Here is a 9,033-nt window from a genome sequence, read left to right as displayed (position 1 = left end):
TCATAGTATATTCTCTTGAATGTTTAAAATATCAGAAAAAGACACTTACTAAATCTAAAAAGTGATCAAACAATTCAAAATTCAAAATTTTCTGAAGAAAGAAAGGTAACTCTTTCCCAAATGAAGGTCCCGTGTAGTCTGAGGTTTTTTCAGCTTTTTGTTTCTACTCAATCAGTGAAGTTCAGTCTTAGTATCCCAAGCTGAATTTTCTGATTGGAAAGAAAGCAAAAAAGACTTAAAAATTCTGTGATTCATTCAGATTATCATGGCAGTGTAGTTTATTCTATAAATATTCCAGTGTACAATGTAGGACTGTAGCCAAATAAAGTACTCTCTGACGGATTTGGAAATACACATGAAGGTGGATAAGCTGAAAAAAATTGTTATCTGAAAAAGGATTGACTTCCAAGACCGCTTGTGAAATAGCTTTAGCAATGAAATATGTGCTAGAACAAGAAAGGAAAACCGCCAGATGACAAAATGGGACGGATAAAGTGCATGACACAACAAAACAAAAAGCTTTCCTTAAAACTCTATTGTCATAACATATTCCTCCGCTGGGTCCTTGAACAAAACACTTCCCAGGAAGTGCAGTGCAAGAGCAGGAGGTCGATGAAAGTTATAGATGGGGAAGCAAATGCAGCTGAGAGGTTCAGAATGGGGTGTATAGCACAGAGCTGTGAGTCAGAGCAGCTCTGAACACTGGGCTGAGCACAGGACAGGAAAGTGCACAGGAACAAGCATATTCTGGGATTGAGCCGAGCTGAGTACAGCTGAAGTGTTCTTACAGACAAGCTACTTTAAGAAAAAAAATGATGTCACTCTTTTTACATTGCAAAAATGTAAGCTAGCATACCCTCCTGATGGGGAGTGCAGATACAGTGATAGGGCCAGGAGAGCTATGCTTGAGGTTAACTGAATGCCTAACATGTGTGTCCAAGTGGGAGGAAACTGTGGTGAGACAAGAAATGAGAGAAATAATTCATTTAGTGTCTGGCGTGATGGCTGTGAATTTCTTTAAAGACAATTTCTTTATATTGGGTAGGTTTGTGGGCTTTTGTGTCTTTCTTTATTGCCTCTGGAAAGAAGTACATCTCCTTGCTAGGACTAAATTATGATCACTTCAGTTTTGTGACTATTAATCAAGAGAAGGCATTTGCAAGCCTTTCCCAGCCACATATCCTTTGAGGGTTTGGAAAGCTATAGAATGCAGTTTGTTATCTGTCACTGCGGGGCCGTGCCAAGTTCCATGATGCAGTGAAAGCAAAGTCATACGCTGCAGCTGACACTTTCCCACTGACCTCAGCTCATTGCACTGCATAAACAGAAGCTATTACAAGTCAATATAGTTCTTGGAGTGGGGCTATGCTGAAAGGAGTGCAAGAAAGCTTTCCACGTTTCTGCAAGGTTCAAAGGGAACAATAGGCTTTTTCTGTCACATCAGCAGACGAGGCTGTCATATCCTCAGTTCACCCCATAAATAATAGGAGTAAAGGACAGTTGTATGAGGCTGCAGTTCAAAAGGGTTGTAATCTGACAGCAGACACTGCCTTTCCTTGACATGCTCACCTTTAGCCATGCTTAATGCTTGGTGTGTTTCAAGTTAATTTTGCCTGCTTGGTGAATCAACACCCAGGCTGGTAGGCAAGGCCTTCCAAGGAGAATCCACTGGGCAAAGGAGGAAAAAAAAATTGGGGCAAATCCTGGCAGCACTATGGCAGCTTCTGCGAGAAGATGCAAATTTGTGAGGGGGTCACCAGCCTTGGGGACCTGCCACAAACCTTTTCTGGGTTAGTGGCAGCTGTCAGGGAAGGGGATTGAAAAGAATTGACTGTGGCCTCCAGGGAGCCGCCACCAGTCTGGAGGTGGAGGTGGGCAGAGGGGTTGTTTTGTTTCCTGCCCCATCCCCGGAGGTAAATGTGAAGGACTGGAGAAATAAAGCAGGGATTTATTGGGAGGGAGCAGATTTACTAGGAACTGGTGGGCAGGGAAGCATTAACCTTGTGCTCCCTCTCTGAGCTGATCTGCTGGTGGTGGGGCACGCAGCTCCTGTCCCTGCCTGTCTTCCTCTCAGGGCCCTCGGAACAGGCTGTGGGGCCATGGCACCCTGGATGGGGGCATTTCATTTCCTCCCTTTCCCCGCGATCCGCCAACATAAACAACTGCCTACTTTCACCTAAACTGAAAACCAGATCTGCCTCTAATCACGTTGGGTGACTGTTGACGTGTAGAGTTTGATATTTTGATAATATTATATGTCTGTGATAATACTTCATTACAGTTATGTCCTTGGCTATAATTCTTTCAACACAGTCACTTTTGTACTGCCCTCTGAGTTACAGGAAAGTACTCTAAGGCCACATTTTGCTCTGATGGTCGCATTACAATTCAGATGATTTAGAATTCATCAGCATTTGATATACCTTTGAGAAAGTGCAAGCAATGCATTTATTTCTCTTGTTTTTCTTCATGAGGAAATTGTGCATGCATTTGGGAGAAAGAGGAGAAGACTTTTTTTCCCTGCTCAGATTTGCTTGTAATTTGAAACCACTACTGGTGTGTTGTCATATAATATTATACTCCTCCATTTTACAGACTCTTTACAGTTATTTCCCTGATTGCCTGCCTGCACAAGGAGATCATTAAACTATGACTTGAAAATTAGCATGCTGATCAGCAGTTTATACTACGAATCTGTGGGGGTTTAATCCTTGCATATAGAAAGAAGTGTATGTTAGATTGTGCTTTTAGTTTAATCTCTATTAAGTAATATGTCTTGTGATTTGAATAGCAGAAATGTGTTCTTATGTTTTGAGTGAATAAGGTAAACCTTTTCTTACCACTTCTTTCACATATGGTAAATTCTCTGCATATGTTTTATCAATAGCCTGAAATCCCATAAATGTTCTAATGAAGATAATATAGTATTTCATCACCTGCCAAATTGAAAGTTTAGGCATTGTTTGAAAATGAATTTCATGACTTGTATGAATATTTCTGATACTTCCCCAAAGTAAAGTTTTCCTTTGGATCGATAAATTAAAACATTTCATTTAGATAAACATGAAATGTATCGTGTTGCTATTAATCAGTTTTTATTAATCATATAAAGTAAGATTAACTTGGCTCTAGAAGTAGAGAAATCTGTCACTTGAAAATAGTTACACTATTTTTGACACTAAATAATTGTATTTACAAAGTTGCTCAATGTTTTCTAGAAATTTGTTCTGAGGATCATGAGGACAGACTACTAAATGCCTTTGTTTTGTTTCCTAAAACTAGCAAGTTAAACCAATAAAAATATATTTCTGCAAAGAAGGTAGAGTCAAGTGCTTTTTAAGTAGATTCTATGCCCAGACTAAAAGGGTATTTTTTGCAGTTGATTATAATTTCTATAAAGTTTTCAGGAAAACATGCCTGATATATCTCTTGCATTCAGAATGTTGAAGAGATTTATATTTTGAGTCTGCTAAAGCACACATCTGGTGAATCTTCCTGTCTGTAATCCTGAGCCCATAAGATTCTGGACAATATGAATGTGCTTCTTTCCCTGTTGCTGATAATGGAAGATGGAGGTGAACAAACCTGTGCAGGAGCAACTGACTTAATCCTTAATGAGAACTGTAAGCATGTTTTTCCTGTGAAATCTTATCATTAGACTCTCATCAGTAGTCAAGACAACAATATAATCCTGTTAGAGGCAGTCAAGATTTGGCCTTTCTCAGTTCATTTAGATTCACTTCACTACTGCTGTTTGGCCTGAAGGAAGGGTTATTTTGATATCTCCAGGTGGCACAGTGTCTGCCAACCTGCAGAACATACAAGTTCAAGTATCTTATTGTGAATGGAGTTCAGCTTGACTCTTCATCATGCAAAGAGGATGCTTTGTGATTCACTTTTCCAGCAGAAAGGTGGGAGCTGTTCCCTGACCATGTGTAAATGTGTCTCTGCATCTGGAGTCCCACTGTGGTTGATATGTAGGTATTCATCTCAAATCTAAAGAAGGTCTGAAATGCATGCCCAAATATTGCCCACAACTCCACAATATCTATACAAGATCTCTGTAAACTCCTAATTTCAGATGAGATATGCGACTCTTCTCTTACAGCATTTACAATTCGCACTGTGAGAAAGTACCTGCAGGTTTGAGATAAGGCTGAAGACCTCTTGTTTCTTATATTAACCTGATCTGTTTCATATTTTAATTTCTAGATTTTTTTGTGTGTAGTAGGAAAGCATTATAGAGACAGCCACTGACTCTGCAGATGAAGGAGTGAGAATTAATGTTTGGGAAGTGGAAGACATGAGGGCTGAGTGTGAAACCTGAGAAAAGCTTCTGTTATTCTTTTTGCTGGCCTAGTTGTGTTTAACCAAAGGGGAAAAGAATTGATATAAGAAACAGGCAGCAACTACCCCCAGCTGCTGTCTGTCTTTCCCATGAGTACCTAGAACTCCTGAGTTTTTGTGAAAGTCACTCTCACATTTTTATTTTGTACAGCCTGATTTTTTCCCTAGCAGCTGTTAAAACCAACCTTTTGCTTGTGAGAAGTTCCACTTTGATGATTCATTGTAGTCTGAAAACAAGTTCCAAATCAGCTGTTAGATAAGCAAAGAGTAAAGCAATGTTCAGAGTAAAGCAGTGTTCAGAGTACATAACTGTCAGAGTAATAACCTGGCTGATTACAAGTTTAGGTGTTGGTGTTTCACCTACTAAGCTAAATATTCACCATCTCTTTTTCATTTAGGTGTCCAAACTCTAGATGTACTTTTTCTTTCTCAATGAACTTTTCATCCTTTTACTGACATTAGTTCTTATTTTTATTCAATTAACCCAGAAAGAAAGCTTCTGGCAAGGCAAGTCAGATGTTGTCTGTTGAAAAGAGACATACAAATCTTGTCACATAGCTTTTATTTCTATGGTCAGGAACCCTCAGGCCTATTATTAAGGCAACTTAGGCTTGTATGGAACTTTGCTGTCTCCTGCACACTCTGAAATAAGATTACATGATGGAGAAGATCAATTTACTGAGAACATTTAAGCTCTGAATATTAAGCTTTTTGTGCAATCATATGGGCTCTCTAGCTGTGTGGCAAAAAAGCTAGCCGCAAGATCCTTGACAAATTAGATATTACCACATCTAACTGTGTATATTTAAGCTTATCAAACTGAATCGTTGCATTGTGACTGTGCTCTTACACAGACAAGGACTCCATTTAATAAATGCAGTGCCATTTAATAGTAATTAATCACCCAACTAAAATGTCACATTAAGGTCAAAGAGACCAGGAGACAAAAAGAAGAGAACATTAGATTCAGCTGACAAACATAGGAAAAGAGAATATAGAGCCAAAGAAAGTTCTGGGACATTGGCACTGGTAAAACATTTAATCCAAACTTCTTTACTTTCCGTTCAGTTCAGAAATAATCACATTCACTTGGTTCAAAGCAAGGTCATTTTTGTAACTTTTAAATGAAATTTCCTCATTGCGTGTGCAGTGACAGCCCATTGTAAGCTTGGAATTGTTGGTGCATTTTACAGATGTTGTGTTCTCAGTATTTGCTGTTTCTTTCCTCCCTGTTTCTCTCTTTTTCTTTGCTATTATGACATTCTTCATTTGTGTGTAATTTTCCTCAACATGTCCTGAATGCAAGCACCCTAGAAAATCTCGAGTTTTTGGAGTTTAGAGTGCAGAATTTGATTTCACATTACTAATGTGTAGTGCTCTAGCTTTTGTCATGGTTTAATCATTCAACAGCAACAAAACCAAAAAGAAGTTATTCAGTTAATAGGAGGATTATTTGTGTTCAATGTTTCTATAAGCAGAAGCTCTGCATAGGAAGATCTGATTCAGAGGAAGCATAGCTAACCATCTGCAGAAGCAAATATATACGGAGTTCCTTATACTAAAATTGGGATATTGCAGAAAAGGAAAAACTCCATTGTTAATTCCACTTCTTCACAATTGTATTAATCAATTTCAATGTAAATATATGAATAGGTTTATACGTGTGGCTGTAAGTGTATATATTTGCTTTATTTCTCAGAGCATCCTATTTATTTTATTTTCTTTTATAAAATGTGGAAGCAAGCAATCACTATCCACTTTTAAAACATGTATTTTGAGAGGCTAAATACACGGATTTCTGTGCATGAAGAAATGAACTTGTAAAATACAGTCAAGAATGAAAATATATTATTGTCATTGGACGTTACAAAATTCAGACAAATAGCTCCTAAATGGATTTTTTTTTAAATCATCTATCATTTCTCCTTCCTGTTCCAGAGTTCTCAGTTTTATGTCCAAGGATTTTTGTATTAGCATTGTGAAAAAGAGTAATTCTTCAAAAATTACTCGACATCTGGCAAGATCTGTCTTTATAACTTCTGCATCAGTCCAAAGAATTTTGGCCTTTCCAAAGGTTAAATATTATCTTTCAAAATTGTGTAATTCTGGCTTTGTCAGGAAATGTCTCCATTTGCTATAATAACTTCTCTTTCCTTACCTTTAAAGTCAAGAAGTTCACATATGAATGCTCAAACTCATGATATTGAAATATTTGGCACTAATTTCTCATACTTAGATGTATGATAAATAGTAACTTGGTAGTGGTCATGCCTGTGACACATCCAGAGAGACATTTTCATGTGAGAAGTGAAATCATAGTTTGCGGTACTGGTTATCATACATTGACGTACATTTTAGTTTTTAACGAAGGTTTTAATGACGCAAAACTCCAGAATTCTGGCTGTAACATCTGAATCACCTTTGCAGGCTTTGTAGATGGAAAATTACCATTCTCTTTCAGTTGTCTATGTTTCTGATGATGTCTGGAAGAACACAATTCACTGTATTTCCGATAAGCTTCTAGGACAGTCCTATGGACATGACCCTATTTCTTACACAGCCCCGAGAGTCCTCCGAGAAAAATGTGCTTGACAGTACAGATTAAAATATTATCCTGATAATTTCATATTCCAGTGGTTTCCAAACTGTGGTCTGCATTCCAACATAATGGGCTGTCTTTAGTAGTGCTTGGCTGGTCTGTGGTCTGCAGCAGATCCTGTGCTAAGCTGGGCCTCCATGAGAAAGAAAATTTCCTGGCCTCTTCCAAATCATGGGATCCTTAGCCCCTGGAACACAACAGGGTCCTTCTTGTTACACTTGGGTGTGTGAAGAAGCTGCAGAGGAAAAAATGATAGGGACATGTTCTCATGAAACATGGGAATAAGTGAGAGGAATTTAAGTCATCTGGAAAATCTGGACACTGGAGATTTATGACTTTGGGTGGTCACGTCTAAAATGTATTTTTACCTTTTTTTTTTTTTTTTAAGTTAGAAATAACTAAAAAGCCCCATCTCAGAATCAGTTCTGTCATGTGGAATGATATAAAATACCAACAGATACCACCGGCAGATTTTTTTTCCAAACCTAGTTTGTGCTGTGTTTGAACAAACAAGTTATTGGCCACATGGTGATTGGTAGCTGTAGTAGAAGGTGATTTGCCTTTTTTAGGCTATTTTCAGCAGCTAGAGGAAATCCAGTCATTTTTATAAGTACAAGAGGTAGTTTGGAAACTTTTAACTAAAGTTGAACATTCACCAATATTTCCAACTTTTTGTTCTGGTTCTGTCCTCTTTTCTTGGCATTTTTAAAATGACACTCTCCCTCTACTTCCACTTGTGTCTTGCATTCATCCTTTCATACACTCTGGCTTTGGCCCTTCTCTTTTTTTTTGACTACAACTTTGGTTTCTGCCTTTCATTCCCTTCTCACCCTCTTTTCTGCCCCCTCCCATCTTTACAACTCCTCTAAACATGATGCATTTCCAAATATGCCTTCTACTTGTCCTGGCTGTGCAGGCTGCTTCTTTTACTCCATTGCCTCTCTGTCTGGAATGTGCTGAGAGTGGAAGGGCTTTGCTCTCATCTCTGTCCTTTCCAGAGATTGCTCTTTTGCTATCTGTTCCTTCAAAAAACTCCTTGTTCAGCTCCTTGTAGCTCTAGACTGAAACATGCTCTTCTGACGGACTTCTTGGGGACTAACTAATTCTTGTATGTACACTCTGAGCGTGTACAATATGGGCTTCTGTGAAGACTTTTGGTTAAATATAGGTGCAAGTATGTTGCTGCTGCTTTGGTAACCTTATCAAAATACACTGCTAAACAAACAAATACACAAAGAAGAGAATATCTTTCTTTATATCCCAGATATTTGAAACATTTAGAAAATGTTTCTAAGTGAAAAAAGAGTTAATAAGCAAAATGTCTATTGTAAAACATACATTCTTTTGCCAGAAGGTTTGGCTCCAATGTATATAACACTGTTCAGTGTGTATATTTGCATTTTTTTGCACATCAGTGTGGGTGCAACATTGTGTCTTCACTTTCCACCTGTGATTTTCTTGTGTTCAGCACATCATTTTCTATGGAGTTGTTGCCAGAAGATTGGGTTTTCAAAACCCAAAGAAATATGGAATAGTTTGTTATCTAAATGAAATGCTGTAGCTTGACTCATTAGAGCTAAAGGACAGGAAAAAAAAAAAAAAAAAAACCACTTTTAAAATAAATTCAAGTTTAGTTACAAAAATCCCACAAGCCTTGCACTAATGTCTGTCAAATCTACCTGCATTTGACACTCCTTTGATAGTGACATAAACCCACCATTACAGTTGCCTCACTTTAAACTCCTAAGAAATTACTTGCTGCAGTGTATCTCATGGGAGAAATAAATCACTGACCTAAATGCTAATTTCATCCTCACCCAATCAACCCATGAGGCTGATTTGATTATGTCAGTGTAGTCTCATAACTAGCAAAAGCTGGGGGCTCCCCTGTTCAAACTCATAGCCTCCACACGAGCAAGGCCCAGTTTAAATGGGTTTTGTTTTATGAGCTGAACTTAATGCAAATGTAACTGTGACACAATGAATTGGGACAAATAGCTTTAAAGTCCTTATGCATATGGCAACCTCTGCGTAACACAGGGAAAGAAATTAGCTGGCTTGCAAGGGGGGATGAATATGCCCTCAAT

This window comes from Zosterops lateralis (assembly GCF_965231275.1).
Source record: "Zosterops lateralis genome assembly, chromosome: 5".
NCBI lineage: Eukaryota > Metazoa > Chordata > Aves > Passeriformes > Zosteropidae > Zosterops > Zosterops lateralis.
This window is presented reverse-complemented; position numbering follows the sequence as displayed.